This window comes from Anomaloglossus baeobatrachus, chromosome 1 (genome assembly GCF_048569485.1).
Source record: "Anomaloglossus baeobatrachus isolate aAnoBae1 chromosome 1, aAnoBae1.hap1, whole genome shotgun sequence".
Classification (NCBI taxonomy): Eukaryota; Metazoa; Chordata; class Amphibia; order Anura; family Aromobatidae; genus Anomaloglossus; species Anomaloglossus baeobatrachus.
The window spans coordinates 856,971,213-856,993,650 of record NC_134353.1 but is presented as its reverse complement, the minus strand read 5'-3'; positions in this window follow the sequence as shown (position 1 = coordinate 856,993,650).

Below are 22,438 nucleotides of genomic sequence, written 5' to 3'. Positions count from 1 at the left end.
CAATAAGTCCTAGATTAATCATGTCAGGCGTCTAGGAGACACCCTCCATGATTAATCTGTAAGTTACAGTAAATAAACACACACACCCGAAAAATCCTTTATTAGAAATAAAAAACACAAACACATTCCCTCATTACCAATTTATTAACCCCGACAAACCCTCCATGTCCGGCGTACTCCACGGTCCTCCAGCGTCGCGTCCAGCTCTGCTGCATGCAGGTGACAGGAGCTGCAGCAGACACCGCCGCTCCGGTCACCTCCACGCAGCTAATGAGATGAGTAGCGCGATCAGCAGCTGTCAGTCTGGTAACTCGCGGTCACCGCTGGACGAGGGTAACCTCAGTGACAGCAGCTGATCGTGCTACTCATCTCATTAGCTGCGTGGAGGTGACCGGAGCGGCGGTGCCTGTTTGTGTTTTTTATTTCTAATAAAGGATTTTTCAGGTTTGTGTGTGTTTATTTACTGTCACTTACAGATTAATCATGGAAGGTGTCTCCTAGACGCCTGACATGATTAATCTAGGACTTATTGGCAGCTATGGGCTTCCAATAACTCCTTATTACCCCGATTTGCCAACGCACCAGGGTAAATCGGGAAGAGCCGGGTACAGCCCCAGAACTGTCGCATATAATGTATGCGGCAATTCTGGGCGGCTGCTGACTGATATTGTTAGGGTGGGGGGCTCCCCATAACGTGGGGCTCCCCATCCTGAGAATACCAGCCTTCAGCCGTATGGCTTTATCTGGCTGGTATTAAAATGGGGGGGGACCGCACGCCGTTTTTTTTAATTATTTATTTATTTATTTTACTGCACAGTATAGACACGCCCACCGGCTGCTGTGATTGGGTGCAGTGTGACACCTGTCACTCAGCGTGGTGGGCGTGTATCACTGCAACCAATCACAGCCGCTGGTGGGTGGGTAAAGCAGGGAATACGAGATTGATTAATGGGCGGCCGGCTTTTTCAAAAGAGGAAAAGCCGCCGGAGTTTTTATAACAGCCGTGCAGCGCCGCGCTGGAGATCGGGGAATGGTGAGTATGAGAGAGGGGGGAACTGACCGACAGACAGCTAGAGGGACAGACAGACATAGAGACCGACCGACGGACTGAGGGAGAGAACGAAACATAAAAAGAAAAAAGACTGACATGACATGAAAAAAGCACAAAACATACAGGGAACAAACAGAGATGCGTCCGTGTCACTCGGACGTGCGCACAGACCCATTGACTTTCATTGGGTCCGTGCTGCGTGTTGCGTGAATAAAACGGACATGCTGGCGTGAGACACGGCCCACAAAACGCATCACGGAGACGGACAAACGGACATAACCAAAAACGCAAGTGTAACCGCTGAGATATAGTAACATTGGTGCACGTTTGGCCGTGTCTCCAGTATACACGGAAACGGACCAAACACGCACGTTTTTCACGGATGTGTGGCGGAAGCCTAACACAGACGAGGGCTATATGATTTTATCAGATAGCTCTAGGACCAATATTATACTATGGGCAGCCACAGCAGTTCTTTTCTCATGCCAAATGAGACAACAAATGCAGCACGCTGAGATTGGTAGCATATATAGGACGGTGAGCACACATTCAAGTCTATAGGTCTGTGCATAAAATTGGACTGTGCTCAGCTGACATCCGAGTAATAATAATAATAATATTTATTCATTTATATAGCGCTATTAATTCCACAGCGCTTTACATACATTGGCAACACTGTCCCCATTGGGGATCACAATCTAAATTTTCTATCACTATGTTTTTTGGCGTGTGGGAGGAAACTGGAGTACCCGGAGGAAAGCCACGCAAACACGGGGAGAACATACAAACTCCTTACAGATGTTGTCCTTAGTGGGACTAGAACCCAAGTCCCCAGTGCTGCAAGGCTGCAGTGCTAACCACTGAGCCACCGTGCCGTCCAGTCTGATATACCGAGGCAGACAATAGAGAAGAAGGAGAAATTAATCTCTCCCTCTTCTCCTCACCTGTGCTCCTATTCTCACATGTGGGTGAATCTGATCACAGTGAATGACACTCGGCTCACGCTCGCTGATGAGTTTGATCCGAGTGTCATTAGTATATCACGCCCGAATGTCTCGCATGAAAGAATACACCGTGTGCAGAATTATTAGGCAAATGAGTATTTTGATCACATGATAATTTGTATGCATGTTGTCCTACTCCAAGCTGTATAGGCTGAGAGCCAACTACCAATTAAGTAAATCAGGTGATGTGCATCTCTGTAATGAGGAGGGGTGTGGTGTAATGACATCAACACCCTATATAAGGTGTGCTTACGTATTAGGCATCTTCCTTTTCTTTGACAAAATGGGTCAAAAGAGAGATTTGACGGGCTCTGAAAAGTCCAAAATTGTGAGATGTCTTGCAGAGGGATGCAGCAGTCTTGAAATTACCAAACATTTGAAGCGTGATAACCGAACAATCAAGCGTTTAATGGCAAATAGCCAACAGGGTCGCAAGAAGCGCGTTTGGCAAAAAAGACGCAAAATAACTGCCCATGAATTGAGGAAAATCAAGCGTGAAGCTGCCAAGATGCCATTTGCCACCAGTTTGGCCATATTTCAGAGCTGCAACGTTACTGGAGTATCAAAAAGCACAAGGTGTGCCATACTCAGGGACATGGCCAAGGTAAGGAAGGCTGAAAAACGACCACCTTTGAACAAGAAACATAAGATAAAACGTCAAGACTGGGCCAAGAAATATCTTAAGGCTGATTTTTCAAAGGTTTTATGGACTGATGAAATGAGAGTGACTCTTGATGGGCCAGATGGATGGGCCAGAGGCTGGATCAGTAAAGGGCAGAGAGCTCCACTCCGACTCAGACACCAGCAAGGTGGAGGTGGGGAACTGGTATGGGCTGGTATCATCAAAGATGAACTTGTGGGACCTGTTCAGGTTGAGGATGGAATGAAGCTGAACTCCCAGACCTACTGCCAGTTTGTGGAAGACAACTTCTTCAAGCAGTGGTACAGGAAGAAGTTGGTATCTGTAACATCCTGGAGGTGGATTCACGGGACTGTGCACCGGACTCCCCCAGAGAGGCAACCAGGAGTGAACCCCTATACAGGAACTGTCCGGTCACCCCCCCACAGGGCCTAGATGCACAGTAGTCGGGACACAAGAGAGTTCAGAGTACGTGTCCTTCAGAAGTCTGTACGGGATATGGCTATTAGTCCAACGGGGGCCGTGTGCAGGACTGATGACTGGAACCGGGTACAGGTACCGAGTAGTAACAACAGACAGGGTCCGTGTCCAGTGAAACGTGCAGGCTGATGTGACCAGATGGAATCCAGGACAGGTGATGGGTACAGGCTGACGGAAGATGGCGGGATCCAAAGCTGTTGGTCACCGGGGCAACTCCTGGGAAACCGGCAAGCTGGACACACTCAGGTTGGCAGACAGACACTGTGGGAAGAGACAGGGTTAACCTGGGCACGAAGCACAGAGGGACCTGAACACCTAGCTACAAGAACACGTTGAACAGGCACCGCCCACAAGAAAAGGAAGTTCTTATATACCTTGTACCTGTAATCAGCCATATCCTGTTTCAGTGACGCTGGCCCTTTAAGAAGAGGTAAGTGAGCGTGCCCGCGCCCTAGTGCGAATGCGCGAGGCACGAGAGCCGGAGACCAGTGCAGGACGTGCTGGGGAAAGTGGAGGAGATGCAGGTGAGGCAGGAGCTGAGTCCCGGACCGCAGCAGGACGCCGGGACCAGCGGACGGGGAGCATGGAAGACGCACAGGAGGGAGAGCGGGTGGAGCAGCCGCGGACAGGAGACCCGGGGACCGGACCGGTGAGTGACAGGCGGTGCCAGGATCCCGGGAGCAGGACAGTATCGTTCAAGAAAAACATGATTTTCATGCAGGACAATGCTCCATCACATGCATCCAACCACTCCACAGCGTGGCTGGCCAGTAAAGGTCTAAAAGATGAAAAAATAATGACATGGCCCCCTTGTTCACCTGATCTGTACCCCATAGAGAACCTGTGGTCACTCATAAAATGTAAGATCTACAGGGAGGGAAAACAGTGTCTGGAGGCTGTGGTGACTGCTGCATGCACTGTTGATCGTAAACAGATCAAGCAACTGACAGAATCTATGGATGGTAGGCTGCTGAGTGTCATCAGAAAGAAAGGTGGCTATATTGGTCAATAATTTTTTGGGGTTTTGTTTTTGCATGTCAGAAATGTTTATTTCTAAATTTTCTGCAGTTATATTGGTTTACTTGGTAAAAATAAACAAGTGAGATGTGAATATATTTGGTTTTTATTAAGTTGCCTAATAATTCTGCACAGTAATAGTTACCTGCACAAACAGATATCCTCCTAAGATAGCCAAATCTAAAAAAAAAAAAACACTCCAACTTCCAAAAATATCAAGCTTTGATATTTATTAGTGTTTTGGGTTGATTAAGAACATAGTTGTTGATCAGTAATAAAAAAAATCCTCTAAAATACAACTTGCCTAATGATTCTGCACATGGTGTATACGGCTGTGTGACCCCACCATAGGGCTAGGGTCACACAACAAAGCAAAAAACCTGTCCCATTCTCATAAAAAACGATTTTTTTTCTCACTTGTCATCCATGTCCAATCAGTTTTCTACTCAGCTGCTATTAATCATTTACAGGAGCATTTACAGATTTCTTTGTTACAGACTTGTAATGTATCCATAAAAATCGGATGCTATACTGTGCTATGGCATCTGATTGTTTTCTCACACCCATAGATTTCAATGCGTGAGTCTCATCCGATATCAGCGTCAAATAGCAGCATGCTTTGATTTTTTTCTCACGCCAGATTAAGATGAGAAAAAGCTGATATCATGAAGCAACATTTTCCTATTGGCTGAGCCCCTACCCCTTCTGGTCACATGGGTATGACCTCACTACAGGTCCTGGAAGAGAAATGTTACATTGATTGTACAGTATAATACTTATGCTAGTTCTAACAGGGGGAGGGGAAACCTATGAATACCCCCCAGATATTATCTGATCCTGAGCTGCTGTCACTCAAGCAGTTGACGATTTTATAAACTTTATTTTCTTGAATCTCAAAACCTGAACATCTGAGCTGACCATACCCGAGCTATCGAGTATGGATAAGAATCAGCCTGATAGTGCCAGTATAGCACTGGCTTTAGGTTATATAGGAAAATCCTGGTGATTGGTTCCCTTTAATAAGGTTGTACCATATGAAAAAGTCCTGAAGTAATTAAGGAGCCAGCCTTTCCCATCAGGAAGAGCAGGAGAGCTGGAATCACAGCTGGTAATACATCATTATCAAATGACGTTTCTTGGAGACACTTCCCCTTTAAGGTGAAGCTCTGGCTTGTAGCCACTGTAAACATTATATTAGGGAAATGAATTACAAACAATATCCTAGCATTATAACTATACAGCAGTGTCCACAGGTCAGCTATATCTTTCCCTCCCACAACCTAGAAATATCACAAATAAAGAGGTATTAAGAAAGTTAATGAAGACCTAGCTGAAAAAATTCCAAATAATTCTAATTGTAGTGGATCCCTGTACTGCGATACATACACAGTGCCCGGCAGCTGGTATCCGTATGACAGTGATGTCATGCACCATGGCGCACACTCCGATGTCACCTGCCAGCGCGGAGTGGCAACGGGAGATGTGGGAGCAGAGGGAAGGCGAGTACGATGTTGTTTTTTTAATCACACGTTAGAGACAGAACATCTTTACTAGGATGTGGACAATGTATACCAGGATGCGGACCATGAATACCAGGATGGGGGCCATATATACTAGGAGGAGGACCATATATACCAGGATTGGGACCATGAATACCAAGATGGGGGCCATATATACCAGGATGGAGACTATAAATTCCAGGATGGGACTATATATGCCAGGAGGAGCACCAATTATACCATTTATACCAGGATAGGGACTTAGGATGGGGACCATGTATACCAGGATGGGGACTTATATAACCCAGGTAGGGGACCATATTTACCAGGATGGGGACCATGTATACCAGCATGGGGACCATATATACCAGCATGGGGACATATATACCAGCATGGGGACATATATACCAGCATGAGGGCTATATATACCAGGTAGGAGACCATATGTGCCAGGATGGCGACCATATATACCACATATACCAGGAAGGGGACCATATATACCAGAATGGGAAACATATATAGCAGGATGAGGCCCAGGATTGGGACATACAAACCAGAATGGGCTCGGGATGAGGAACATATTTTCCAGAACGGGGGACATATATACTAGGATGGTAGACCTTTATACAGGATGAGGGACTGACAGTGGGTATGGAAAGTATTCAGGTTCCTTTAAATTTTTCACTCTTTGTTCCATTGCAGCCATTTGGTAAATTCAAAAAAAGTTCATTTTTTTTCTCATTAATGTGCACTCTGCGCCCCATCTTGACAAAAAAAACAAATGTAGAAATTTTTGCAACTTTATTAAACAAGAAAAACTGAAATATCACATGGCCATAAGTATTCAGACCCTTTGCTCAGTATTGAGTAAAAGCACCTTTTGAGCTAGTACAGCCACGAGTCTTCTTGGGAATGATGCAGCAAGTTTTTCACACCTGGATTTGGGGATCCTCTGCCATTCTTTCTTGCAGATCCTCTCCAGTTCCATCAGTTTGGATGGTGAACGTTGGTGGACAGCCATTTTCAGGTCTCTCCAGAGATGCTTAATTGGGTTTAGGTCAGGGCTCTGGCTGGGCCTGTCAAAAATGGTCACAGAATTGTTCTGAAGCCACTCCTTTGTTATTTTAGCGGTGTGCTTAGGGTCATTGTCTTGATGGAAAGTGAACCATCAGCCAAGTCTGAGGTCCAGAGCACTCTGGAAGAGGTTTTCTTCCAGGATATCTCTGTACTTGGCCGCATTCATCTTTCCCTTAATTGCAACCAGGCATCCTGTCCCTGCATTGTCTTGTTGGAAGGGCCATTGTCTTGTTCTAAGGTGAAACTTAGGCCAAGTCTGAGGTCCAGAGCACTCTAGAAGAGGTTTTCTTCCAGGATATCTCTGTATATGGCTACATTCATCTTTCTTTCAATTGCAACCAGTCATCCTGTACCTGTAGCTGAAAAACACCCCATAGCATGATGCTGCCACCACCATGTTTCACTGTTGGGATTGTATTGGGCAGGTGATGAGCAGTGCCTAGTTTTCTCCACACATACCACTGAGAATTATCACCAGAAAGTTCTATTTTCATCTCATCAGACCAGAGAATCTTATTTCTCATTGTCTGGGAGTCCTTCATGTGTTTTTTTTGCAAATTCTATGCAGGCATTCATATGTCTTGCACTGAGGAGAGGTTTCTGTTGGGCCACTCTGCCATAAAAGCCCGACTGGTGGAGTACTGCAGTGATAGTTAACTTTGTGGAACTTTCTCCCATCTCCCTACTGCATCTCAGGAGCTCAGCCACAGTGACCTTGGGGTTCTTCTTTACCTCTGTCACCAAGGCTCTTCTCCCACGATTGCTAGTTTGGCTGGACGGCCAGGTCTATGAAGAGTTCTGTTGGTCCCAAACTTCTTCCATTTAAGGATTATGGAGGCCACTGTACTTATAGCAACCTCCATTACTGCAGACATTCTTTTGTAACCTTGGCCAGATCTGTGCCATACCACAATTCTGTCTCTGAGCTCCTTGGACAGTTCCTTTGACCTCATGATTCTTTGGTCTGACATGCACTGTGAGCTGTGAGGTCTTATATAGACAGGTGTAGGCCTTTCCAAATTAAGTCCTATCAGTTTAATTAAACACAGCTGTACTCCAATGAAGGAGTAGAACCATCTCAAGGAGGATCATAAGGAAATGGACAGCATGTGACTTAAATATGAGTGTCTGAGGAAAGGGTCTGAATACTTATGACCATGTGATATTTAAGTTTTTCTTGTTTAATAAATTTGCAAACATTTTTACATTTCTGTTGTTTTCTGTCAAGATGGGGGATGGGGTGCAGAGGGCACATTAAAATGAGAAAAAGATGAACTTTTTTTTACTTTACCAAATGGCTGCAGTGAAACAAAGAGTGAAAAATTTAAAGGGGTCTGAATACTTTTTGCATCTATTGTACATCTAATATATAAAGCTGAATGTGTGTTTGTGTGTGTGTGTGTGTATGTGTGTGTGTATGTATGTCCGGGATTGGCATCTGCACCGTCGCAGCTACAGCCACAAAATTTTGCACACTCACACTTCTGGACCCCGAGAGCGTCATAGGCTATGTTTTGAGGGGAAATTGTAACACCGCGCTTTACAGTTATTCACCAAAAAACCTGCCTCCATTAAAGTGAATGGAGCTGGGAGCCACAGTGCAGCCAGAACTTCAGAATAATGCACAGCCACGCCCTTATATGGAATGTTGGCATGTCACAATGCAGCCAGGGAAAGAGACAGACACAGACAGGGAAAGAGGCAGACACAGACAGGGTAAGAAATAGACATAGACAGGGTAAGAGACAGACACAAGAGACAGACACAGACAAAGAGACAGACTGACAGGGAAAGAGACAGACAGGGAAAGAGAGAGACAGGTTAAGAGACAGACACAGACAGGTAAAGAGACAGACACAGACAAAGAGACAGAGACAGACACAGGGAAACAGACAGACAGGGAAAAAGAGAGAAAGAGACAGACAGGGTAAGAGACAGACAAAGACAGGTAAAGAGACAGACAAAGAGACAGACACAGGGAAAGAGGGAAGAGACAGACAGGGAAAGAGAGGGAAAGAGAGGGAAAGAGACAGACAGGGAAAGAGACAGACAAAGAGAGAGATAGACAGACAGGGAAAGATTGAGACAGATGGAGAAAGAGATAGACAGACAGAGAAAGAGATTGAGACAGACGGAGAAAGAGACAGGGAAAGAGACAGACAAAGAGATAGAGAGAGACAGAGAGATATATACAGAGGGGGAGACAGACAGAGAATGGGAGAGAACCAGAGAGACAGTTACTATCCCGGGCAGCGCCGGGTGCTATGTTGTGAGGCAAAATTTTAACCCCGCGCATTCCAATTTACCAATCAATTTTGCCCCTATCTACATAATGGGGTAAAAGTTAAACAAAAAGTGTTGGGGGCAAATTGACAGCTGCCAGATGTGAACAAGGGGGACTTAAAGAATGAGAGCGATGGCGCCAAAGAGTATATACCGTACAGTTGCTAAGGTGGGGCCCTGACATGGGATACTCACCACACTCGGGGATATGAACACACACACAAAATGCACCACACACTACCACGTGCTTGAACACATATACCCCCCTCAGCACACATTTCACCAAGTGAAACTATTTAATAATTACATTTCTATTTGTTTTGTGGTTTTTGTGTGCAGAATACATTTTTATTAATACATTCTATTTTGTTAACAGAAGTTATTAACCCGGGCTAAGCCGGGTAGTACAGCTAGTACTGGAATAAGGATCATACATCCCAGGATGGGTCCAGGATGAGGACCATATATAAGGAGATGGGAGACATATACACCAGTATGAAAGACATATAAACCAGGATGGGGACCATGTATACCAGAATGGGCCCAGGATGAGCAATATTTTTACTAGGATGGACTCAGGATAAGGGCATATATACCAGGATGGTTTCAGGATGGGAAACATATATACTGGGATAGGAGTTATATATACAAGGATGGGATATGGATCATATATAACAAGATGAGAAAATATATGCTAGGATGGAGACCATATGTACGAGGATGGGTACAAATATACTAGGATGGGAGATATATTTATGAGAAAACACGTGATGGTGCTTCGCGGTGCTGGATGTTGATCTCCCTAAGGTCAACCATCCTTACATATATATATATATATATATATATATATATGAGGACGGGAAAACATTACTACATAGTGAAGGGGAGGGGGACAATTTGTTTTTATAGGATTTAGAACACCACAGGGGCCCATACATCTAACCATTGTGTGGAGGAGGGAGGAGAGGAGACCCAGGTCCAAATATTGCACCAGAGCCCATCTCACGCTAGTTCCATCACTGAAAAGTATGCATACCCATATGGGTACTTTTATTCTGTGCTTTGAAATTAATTGTATTTTATCTGCCCCTTGAAAACAATTGAATTAAATTGATTCCTTCCATCCTAACAGGATTTATATTTTATTGCCTCCATTACAGTTAAAATGCTTTCGTATTTTTTCAGCTAGGTGTTCAATACCCATTTTAGTAGCGCAAACAACTCTTAATTTTCAGTATCCTAGTATATTGTTATTCTTGGAAGCAATCCATTGCAATCTTTCTGGTTCTGCCCTGGAAGTCAACAAGTAGTCGAGCTGTAAATGATAGCAGAAATTATCCTAAAATAACCATTACTACAAATCACTGGCCTCAGTGGGGATATTTGTATGTACGGCAGTAAAGAAAAAAAAATATTAGTGGGGTCTGGTAGGGACCACCACGTTGCTGCTGGAGCGGTGGGTGATTCAATGATCAAGTGATGGTTAATTTTTTTTATGAAATTTCCTGCTTTTGACTCATCACACTAGGAACCATCGATGGTTTAAAAAAAGATTTAGATGCATTTTCTGAAAAAATAACATCACTAACATATAGTTATACATTTTTTGTCTACAATATTCATCTAACAATCAATTGACAATCAGGATCATGAGGGGAAAAAAAATCTGCTTTTCCACGATGAATATTTGATGCGTTTTTGATGTTGCAGATTTTCAGAACCAGCTAGATTAGGATATTTTACGCATTTCATTGTTTTTTTTTTTTGTTGCTTCTTTATCTGTTTATTTTTGGTGGGTCAAGTTTGAAATAAACTATTTTGTTTAGATACTTCCTGTTTGCTGAACTTTGATAAAACGTCATGGATAAAGTCCTGAGCAGATTACACGCGACTTCATGTCTATGGGGAAACTAATACGCATATTAACCACAAGACATATTAACAAGCTGTGGATTTCGGTTTCCATAAGAAAACCACAGTGGACATAAGATTTACATGAATCTCATCCACTTTACTGGAAGTATTATACTGTGTCATTTGGACATGAAAATACACAATGGAAAAAAGATGCAGCAAATACTTATTGTTTGAATTTCGGCTTTGCTCAGATTGGTTGATGTATTATGGCTGTAGCTAGGTTTCTTGTTTATATATCTCCTATTCCTTAGTAGAACATGTTTGTTTTTCAACTGTATTTTTTGAGTTGTATATAATCATGTATACACAACTATACAAAATACTTATATATCATGTGTATAATCATGGAAAACTTCCTTTAGGTAATTGTTTCACAGAACATTAGGAAATTGCTATCTGTGCAATTCCATATTTATTAAGCAAAAGTCAAAATCTGATCTAAGATGTTTATGATGTTGGAGTTCCTTCCCTTGTGGAGTTTGTGGAACTGGAAATCTGACCCATCATAAGCAAAGAACCAATCAAATCAATGACACTTTGCTTAGAACCTTTATAAAGAAACTGTCAAAAATAACATATACAATAAAATAATACGAATAACAAAAAACAACCAAAACCAATAGAAAATATTATACCATATACTGCACACAATATAACAAAATTACCTGCTGCAGAGGAAATGTGCACAAATATAGTGAATTAATGACTCCTGTCCTGAGATCCCACTGTTCAGTCAGCGGTTACTGCTATCCCTGTCCTGCTGGGTTACAAATTCAGTCTGGATGCAATATTTGCTCATGAAAGCATGAGGCACTTAGGAATGTATACACACACTGCTAACACAGAGGTAGCAGAGCTGAGATCCTCAGCACAACTCATGGTATAGAGTCCTACATAGGACTGTAAAGCTAAAGAGCGCTTTATAACAATGCACAATGAGGCATCCCCATAAACCTTACATTATCATTAGAAATAAGGTACTCCTCAAAGCCACAGTACACAGGATACATAGATGTGAGATAGATAAATAGATTAGAAATAGATGGATACATAGATATAAAATAAATACAACATGTAAATGGATAAATGTGAGATAGGTAGATAAATAGAATGATAGATAGATAATAGAGAGATAGATTAATAGATACCAGTAGATAAATAGATAGATAAATAGACAGATAGAGAGATAGATAGAGGTAGATAAAGAGAATCATAGATAGATAGATGATAAATAGATAGATAGATAGATAGATAGATAAATAGATAGATAGAATGATGGATAGATAGATAGAATGATGGATAGATAGATAGATAGAATGATGGATAGATAGATAGATAGATAGATAGATAGATAGATAGATAGATAGATAGAATGATAGATAGATAGATAGATAGATAGATAGATAGATAGGTAGAATGATAGATAGATAGATAGGTAGAATGATAGATAGATAGATAGATAGATAGATAGATAGAATGATGGATAGATAGATAAATAGATAGAATGATGGATAGATAGATAGATAGATAGATAGATACCGGTAGATAAACAGAACAATATATAGATAGATAGAAATATAGATAAACACCGGTAGATACATAGATAAATAGACAGAGGCATAGATTATAGATTGATTGACTTATAGTTACCATGGTAGATACATGATAAATAGATGTAATATATACAGTATATATACTGCTCAAAAGAATAAAGGGAACACTAAAATACCATTGTGCTGTTTAAGTGTTCCCTTTTTTTTGAGCAGTATATATATATATATATATATATATATATATATATATATATATATATATATATATATAAAAATTATCGATAGATGAGATATATGATAGTTCGATAGTTACATAGGTAGATATATGATAAATAGATATATGTGGAATGTAGATAGATATAAAAGATACATAGATGTGAGTAGATGATACATTCATAGATAGAGAACAGATACATGGTGTCAGATAGATTGCAACAAATAATAGCAACATTATTAATTATTGCTAAAGTGCAACCCTGTACTACCTGTCTAATCCCCCTGCAGCCGGTGCAGACACTTACAAGGTCCGGCTCCTGGCAGCAGCGTCCCGGCTCCTGGCAGCAGCGTCCCGGCTCCTGGCAGCAGCGTCCCGGCTCCTGGCAGCAGCGTCCCGGCTCCTGGCAGCAGCGTCCCGGCTCCTGGCAGCAGCGTCCCGGCTCCTGGCAGCAGCGTCCCGGCTCCTGGCAGCAGTGTTCCAGGCTCATGGTCGGCTGTTCCAGCTGTCACTCTGCCCATACAGTGCAGTCAGTGCATGGCTACAGTGTCCAGCCCAGCAGTCACCTCTGCCGTCCTCGCAGGAGGCTGGTGACACCTTTTCATAAGCCGTGTGTCCTCCCACTCTGCCAGTGACAGCTCCTCCCAGTGCCGGGACCTTCTGGAGCTGTGCTGTGCTGAGCGCTATGCATGTGACAGCTTCTGCCAAGTTCTTGGACGGAAGCAGGTTAGATAATGTCACATAACTTCCATGTAACACTCCGCAGTGTGTGCACCTGAGCCTGAGCCTGAGCCTCTGTAGATGAGCCGCACTCATTTCCTTATTACTCTAAATACGCAAAGTGTATGTCATTGGGGGAATATTAATGTCTGACAAATTGTTATTGTTTTTTTATGAAGATCCCTTACTTTTAATGGCAGGTAATGAAGTAGGGTGAGTTACTACATGCATTGATTAGGAACCTGCCTATCACTATGAGGACATATCATTAGTGCAGGCAGTGCAGCTGCACAGGGACCCAAGAGGTAAAGGAGCCATTTCTACCACTAAAGCAGGTGATGTGCATTTTGATGAGTTCTTGGGCTGCAATGGGACCATATATTTTGTTCTTGCACAGGGGCCCTTTTCTGCTAGTGCTGATGGTCCTGCAGTTGGTTTTACATGACAAGATCATGTATGTAATAGTACACTGTGTGCAGAATTATTAGGCAAATGAGTATTTTGATCACATGATACTTTTTATACATGTTGTCCTACTCCAAGCTGTATAGGCTGAGAGCCAACTACCAATTAAGTAAATCAGGTGATGTGCATCTCTGTAATGAGGAGGGGTGTGGTGTAATGACATCAACACCCTATATAAGGTGTGCTTAATTATTAGGCAACTTCCTTTCCTTTAGCAAAAAGGGTCAAAAGAGAGATTTGACGGGCTCTGAAAAGTCCAAAATTGTGAGATGTCTTGCAGAGGGATGCAGCAGTCTTGAAATTGCCAAACTTTTGAAGCGTGATCACCAAACAATCAAGTGTTTCATGGCAAATAGCCAACAGGGTCGCAAGAAGCGTGTTGGGCAAAAAAGGTGCAAAATAACTGCCCATGAATTGAGGAAAATCAAGCGTGAAGCTGCCAAGATGCCATTTGCCACCAGTTTGGCCATATTTCAGAGCTGCAACGTTACTGGAGTATCAAAAAGCACAAGGTGTGATACTCAGGGACATGGCCAAGGTAAGGAAGGCTGAAAAACAACCACCTTTGAACAAGAAACATAAGATAAAATGTGAAGACTGGGCCAAGAAATATCTTAAGACTGATTTTTCAAAAGGTTTATGGACTGATGAAATGAGTATCAAAGATGAACTTGTGGGACCTTTTTGGGTTGAGAATGGAGTGAAGCTCAACTCCCAGACCTACTGCCAGTTTCTGGAAGACAACTTCTTCAAGCAGTGGTACGGGAAGAAGTCGGTATCGTTCAAGAAAAACATGATTTTCATGCAGGACAATGCTCCATCACATGCATCCAACTACTCCACAGCGTGGCTGACCAGTAAAGGTCTAAAAGATGAAATAATAATGACAATGCCCCCTTGTTCACCTGATCTGAACTCCATAGAGAACCTGTGGTCCCTCATAAAATGTAAGATCTACAGGGAGGGAAAACAGTACACCTCTCGGAACAGTGTCTGGGAGGCTGTGGTGGCTGCTGCACGCAATGTTGATCGTAAACAGATCAAGCAACTGACGGAATCTATGGATGGTAGGGAGTTGAGTGTCATCAGAAAGAAAGGTGGCTATATTGGTCACTAATTTTTTGGGGTTTTTGCATGTCAGAAATGTTTATTTCTAAATTTTGTGCAGTTATATTGGTTTACCTGGTGAAAATAAACAAGTGAGATGGGAATATATTTGTTTTTTTAGTAAGTAGCCTAATAATTCTGCACAGTAATAGTTACCTGCACAAACAGATATCCTCCTAAGATAGCCAAATCTAAAAAAAAATACTTCAACTTCCAAAAATATTAAGCTTTGATATTTATGAGTCTTTTGAGTTGATTGAGAACATAGTTGTTGATCAATAATAAAAAAATTCTCTAAAATACAACTTACCTAATAATTCTGCACATGGTGTATAATAATATTAGCACATACAGTACCTCCAGCTAGAAACAGTATAATTCTCCTGATATAGCCATGTCTCTTACCTCATGTGCAGGATATTGCAGCTTAGGTATCCATGGTTACATCCACTCATATAGTGAGTTAGTTGCTCATGAACGTAACCATGGATACCTAAGCTGCAATGCCTCGCACATGAGGTAAGAGACATAACTAATCAGGAGGACTATACTACATTTCTAACTGGAGGTATTTGCTAATATTATTATTATACCTACTATATATGTAATTGCTATTATTATTATTATTATTATTACTACTACTACTACACCTACTACATATTAGCATAGGATCTAGGAGATGAGAGTACCCCTTTAATGGTGATTGTGCCACGTACAGTACAATATCGCTGGGGCTAGCAGCTGGCTCACATGAATAAACTATGGCACGAGACCAACTGCAGAATAGCAGGGACCACCAGACTGAAAGCACTGGAAAAACAGGGATTTAAACGCTAATAATAATAATAATAATGGTTTATACATGGTTTTGGTTTTAGTTTACAAATACTGATCCAAATCTAGTGAAATCACATATACATAGGCCTGAGCTCGGCAGATGACACCGCAGGGATAGTAACATTGGCCACACGAGACTCACTGACAACTATCCGTCCACTCTTCTGTAAATGTCCTTCTGTTAATAGGACATAGTTCCCAAATTTAAAGGACTTCAAACTTTTTAGTCTTTCCCCTCCCATGTAAACCTGTGTTGTCACTATACTGTATATATATGGATGAAGCAATCTCCATGCATGGATCTAACATATCACAGCCAAAGGAATATGCTCTCCAGCAGTGTTATAACTGATAAATGCGATCAATGCTAGGACCACAGCAGCCAGCACAATAAGCTGCATAACTCGTCACCCCCCTATATGCTGGCACTGAGCCCTGTCACCCACATGTAAAAAGGAGAGACCGTGATACAATATAAAGTACAATCTAGAGTTAAAGATCAGCACCCAACACTATAAGACTTGATCACCCATCTGCTGAGGCACTAATCTGATAGACACCTTCTGGGACATGTGTTAAGCAGGAAGGACAGTGACCTGTAATGCCCTTTATTGCTCTGCAGGGTGCATACCATTATGTACTATGTCTTACAATGCCCTCCATGACCCAGTGCCAACACTTTGTACCATTTTGATACCAGTGTATATGTCCCTATCTATCAAGGATGTAATAGCACATGGCCATAAACATTGCAAACTATAATATGCATGCATTGTGACTAGTGATGAGTGAGCACTACCATACTCAGGTGCTTGGTACTCGTAATTGTGGAGCCCCGTTACCTTCAGGTCGCCTCAGGGTCTACAGGGACTTCACGTGCTGGGAATCTTCTGGCCACAGGTTAGTCAGGTTAACTTCAATGGGAATCGTGACGCCACTCTCGGTATTTGCGGTCAGTGGGTGACCGCCACTGCAGTTTAGGGTGCAACTACGGCTGATGGTAGATGCAGTCAGATGTTGTAGCCTCCTGAGAGTGAGGCTGGCCCCAGGGCCCAGTGTAAGTGTGTAGTACCACAGGTCGCAGAAGAACTCACACACAGGCAGCAATGTCTTTCAGAGTTTTTACTCACTTTCTGCTGGCACAGTGAGACGACCCTGGCAATGCTATGATGAACCAGGTGGAACCAGGTATCCCTCTGGCTGATCCAGGGGTGACTGCTAACTCGCCTTCCTAACCCTTCTTGTTTGGGGTGACTCCTTACTTGTAGTACTGTGGGAATCACCCAGGGAAGTCGCAACTGCCGTTCTCCCCTTTCTGGCCCGTTTGCTGACAGCGTGGACCAATTAATGCTGGCTGCTTGCCTTCTTTTACTTATGGGCCCCCTCATTGCTGTGGATGCTGCGGACTCTGTGTGGTTCGATGAGGTACATTCAGTACCCTCACCAGCAGGTTTGGCAGGCCAAGTAGATGGGTTCCTGCTCTGGGGACCTGTTTCCCCGTGCGGGCCTTGCCTACCGGTAGTCTCCTTACTTTCGCCACCTCTTCACTAGGTGAATTTCAGGCAGCACCACTGAGTAGCCGCTCTCCCCCGTCAGCAGCCACTACAGGTGCAGGGTCTGAGCGTGTCCTGCTCCTCTACTCTACACCTCAGACGCGGCTGCTTCACTCCTACTCCTCTGGCTGCCACTGCACACTCTGTTGCTTCCAGTCCCACTACCCACCACTAGCTGGGATGCGAGGGCCACACCCCCTCCCTGGGACTGCCCAGGGGTCCCCTCTGAGCTGTGTGTGTGTGTGCGCTGGTTACTACATGTCTGTGTGTCCACACCCTAGTCAGCCTTTGGGATTACTTGTTTTGTACTCACTCAGCCTGAGTGCAGTACTCAGTGGTGCCTGACCAGGTTGTTGGATGCTCAGATGAGCACCACTCGAGTACCATGTAATATAGCTGAAGAAAAAGATATAAACCGCACATCCAAAAAATACGTTAGGGACACACTCAGAGGTTCTCGGTGACGTGGCGGCAGTGGCTATAATACAGTCCGATAAACCAAGAACCCCATATTCAGGTATATACATTTTTGCCTAGCGGTATTAGATCAAAGTATGATTTTTGGATGTGCGCATCATGTCTTGTTCACCAGCTATGTTGTATTGCATGGTCTGTCCGTCTTCTGTTTTTTACTTGGACCAGCACTCCTCCCATTTGGCACAGATGTTTTTAATTAACAGGAGACTGTAACCAGGGGTTCTGCCTTTTTTTATCTCAGTTCTCATATTTGGAGCATGTGGAAGGTCATGTGTTCCATCTCCTTTCACAGGAGGTTGGTGCTGTGTGACGGCCATTGTTGTGATGGTGTCGTTGGGGTGGGGTGGCCTGGAGTCATGGGTACTCAGCCTGGTAGCATGGGTGTTGTGAGGCACCAGGTCACCTGCCCTGCTGGTGCATTGTCACTGTGGTGGTTGGTAGGCAGTGCTGCACCTTTTAAGGCTTCATATAAGTTAGGGACCCACTGAGAGGTTCGCTGTGACCTGGCAGTGGCTTCATACAGTCTTATCAGAATGTTAAACCAAGAGCCTCATGTTCAGGTACAGTGCCTTGCGAAAGTATTCGGCCCCCTTGAATTTTTCAACCTTTTCCCACTTTTCAGGCTTCAAACATAAAGATAAATATTTTAATGTTATAGTGAAGAATCAACAAAAAGTGGGACACAATTGTGAAGTTGAATGATATTTATTGCTTATTTTAAAGTTTTGTTAAAATTAATAAACTTAAAAGTGGGGCGTGCAATATTGTTCGGCCCCTATAAGTTAATACTTTGTAGCGCCACCTTTTGCTGCGATTACAGCTGCAAGTCGCTTGTGGTATGTGTCTATCAGTTTTGCACATCGAGAGACTGAAATTCTTTCCCATTCTTCCTTTGCAAATAGCTCGAGCTGAGTGAGGTTGGATGGAAAGCGTTTGTGAACAGCAGTTTTCAGCTCTTTCCACAGATTCTCGATTGGATTCAAGTCTGGACTTTGACTTGGCCATTCTAACACCTGGATACGTTTATTTGTGAACCATTCCATTGTAGATTTTGCTTTATGTTTGGGATCATTGTTTTGTTGGAAGACAAATATCCGTCCCAGTCACAGGTCTTTTGCAGACTCCAACAGGTTTTCTTCAAGAATGGTCCTGTATTTGGCTCCATCCATCTTCCCATCAATTTTAACCATCTTCCCTGTCCCTGCTGAAGAAAAGCAGGCCCAAACCATGATACTGCCACCACCATGTTTGACAGTGGGGATGGTGTGTTCAGGATGATGAGCTGTGTTGCTGTTACATCAATAGGTGGCAGAGGGTTGGTTGTAGAGACGACAGGCCTAGGAGACAGCATTTTTGCAGAGGGTTTCCTGGAGTGAGGACGTGAACTTGTAATTTGGGTCTGATACCCAGAGGTATCCTCCAAGGGTCCAGAGCCTATGGCTCTTCTCAGAATGGGCTTACAAGAGTCCAATTACTAGACAGACTTTCTCTCTCTTGAGAGAGAGAGAGAGCGCCTCGGCATGGGCCTAAGGAAATAGAGGGACTAGATGCTGTCCAAGGCAGTGAGAACACCATGGGTAGCTGCAAAGAGAAGAACAAGGGGGAAGCGGAGGCATAGGCCCGGCAGCTGGAGGGTTAGGTCACAGTCAGCAGGATAAGCCAGATGCAGTACCCCAGGAAACAGCAGTAGCAGAACTGGGTAAGTGTGGCCATGTCTGTCGTGAAGGTAGAATCAATAACACATTCACAGTTATTTTGCCAAGAGTTCTCCAGTGTCCTTTGTTTATCTAATAGATACAAGAAGGTGAAAGGCTGCAGGGTGGTGGATGCTGCCCTGAAGAGTACAGTAAGTGTTGCAAACCCCGCCCGAGGTGCTCTACAAGCGATGGCTCTCTGGTGAAGGAATACGGTGCTCTCACCACCTGCCGTCTGCACCTTCCTTCATATTCATCCCCCAAAACCTAGTTATCCACTAGGCACCATGCAGACAAGGGTAGACTAGGGCCATGCTGTGGCTCACTTCTTGTTTGTACAATTGTGCATGGGAACTGAGGATGGGATGTTTTGGGGCTAGGCAGTAAGAATGCGGAAATGGCATCTCTAGTCTCCAAACGGAACAAGTATGGTATATATTCAACAATAACCTCAAAAGCAACATTCTCCTTTGTGCCGAAGTTCCACTTGCGTATGACACGCGCGAGTCTCGCATTGCATCACCCAGCACGGCCTGACGCTCTCCAGACACGAGTGTCATCTACATAGAAATACATGCAGCTGACCGCTCCTGTCCGGAGCGTGTGGGCCACGCTGGGTGATACAACGCGAGACTTGCGCGAATCATATGCAAGTGGAGCCCCACCCTTACTTAGAGACTCAATTTCAATTCACACCCCAGTGCAGCTAAGTTGTCAGTGACCATTAATTACTTTTAACTTTCTTTCCACTTTATCTGTATGTTGGTCATAACCGTGTGGACCTATCTGTCTACCTCTTCCTTATTTGTCTGATTTGGTTTGACTTTACATTTGTGGATATCTTCATCAATATTTGCTGTTTTTTGTTTTGTTTTTTTTTTAAAAAAGAGGGGGAAATCATTAAAATAAATCTAACACATTTTTGCTGCATATTGCATGTACCTGTGTTGTAGCTATGGTTTTCATTATGGTAAGGCTACAATAATCTTCTCCCTCTCTGGACACATGGTTTGCCTCCTTTATTTTTAATCCAAAATTGAATATTCGTGTGGTCCTGGTTGCTAGAACATGTACTGTGCTGTGTAGGAGGGATGGATTAGACAGAATTAGGGCATGCCTTTCTAGTATGGGTGAGCTAAAAAAAAATGCAGAATTACCATTTGCTGCCATGCATGCCAGTGACATCAGCTGAATTATTAGCTATCACTAGGGTGTAAAAATTGCTTACTTTATTAACAGACCCTGATCATTTTAGATGGCAGATGCTTTTATTTGCTTGGGGATATAGAACATCCTTGGATTTATTCTAGCAGATCAACAGGTGGCCTCCATGCCTACTGGGCCCTGGGAGCAACCATGACACAGCAATGCAAGTCAGAATCATTATTTACTTCTAATATAAAATGACATTTAGACTTGTGATTTGCAAAATTTAAAATAATTTTACTCTAAATGGTCATAATTTATTGTATATCATAGCTGCAAAAAAAGACATTTGTGACTCACCCCAGAGTTTTGGGGTACTTGGCAGCTTACACTTACTCTCCGCAAGTAGAGCTAGGCCCCAGGCGAGGATAGTGGTTCCCTCTCTGCTGCTGTGCCCATAACTCTAATGTCGGTAAGCTCCTTAATGGTCCCCTCACCGAGCAGGTATTTATCAGGTGAGTTTATAGCATCCTCCTGAACTAGGGCCCTGTGCCCCACCAGTGCTCAGTCCTGTGAGTACTTGCATGTACTCTCCCAGCGACTGTACTCCTTTTTACTCAACAAGTTACTTCACACGCGCTGACTGACTGTCTGCTTCTCTCCTCTACCTCCCCAGACAAGATGTCCGTCGTCCGATCACACCACTCACTAACCCCTCCTCTTCCCAGGTTTCTGACTAGTGGATTGGATGCGTCCCAGCCAATAGGTGACCAACCGTCAAGTCCATCTCTAGCCTGTTACCAAGTCTGGGGAAAGGGACGTGGAATTGTGTGTTGTGTTAGTTACCAGCACTGGTCTTCCATGAATCCGGGGTTAGATGTAGTACCCTGTGGCACCTGACTCTCAGGGGTACCACATTTGCGCAGCCACATCACATTGAACCTCTTGCTGCAAGGCGGAGCTCCCATGACTCAAGGTCATACCACCACACAGACACAGCAACACAGCATCAAATGCTGCTACACAGCACCAGGGCTGGCCTTAGCTTAAAAAGCGCCCTGTGCAAAACTGCCCTTTGGTGCCCCCATCCTACAAATTTTTGTACCCAGTTTCGCAGGACACAAATGAGGACAGGAGGCCATTTTTTTTTATATCCTAAGAAAATTAACCTCTTCAAATGTACAATAAACTCTTCCAAATTTGTGCTGGATATTCTGCATCTCAAATCCACATTAATGTCACCACGTCTGATCTCGTTCTTATAGGGGTCTTCTGATTTCAACCGTTTATGCTGTATCCCTGGATATTACATCATGGATGCTACATGCGGATCTCACCTATGGGGCGCACATGTATCTGGAGAAAGAGGCGCTGCCGCTCTTCGTGGAGAGATGGTATAAATTCCTGTACACTAGGATGGGAGTTTTGTCATCTCTGGACTGAGAGCGGCGCATGCCGTGGCCTCATTGTTGGGATCAGCATCTACTATATAAATTTTGTGGATAAAAGTACCAGATGATACCAGACAAGGCACCATGGAGTCGGCGGCCGATGCTGCGTGTACTCCGGACCAAAAAGTCCAAAATACAGATGTTAAAGGGGAATGTAAGAAATTAAAAAAAGTCTCTGCTTTCTACATAATGAAAAGTCATCAGGTTATATGTGTCGCTGCCTCTCAGCTCCATTGACCTGAACACACTGAGG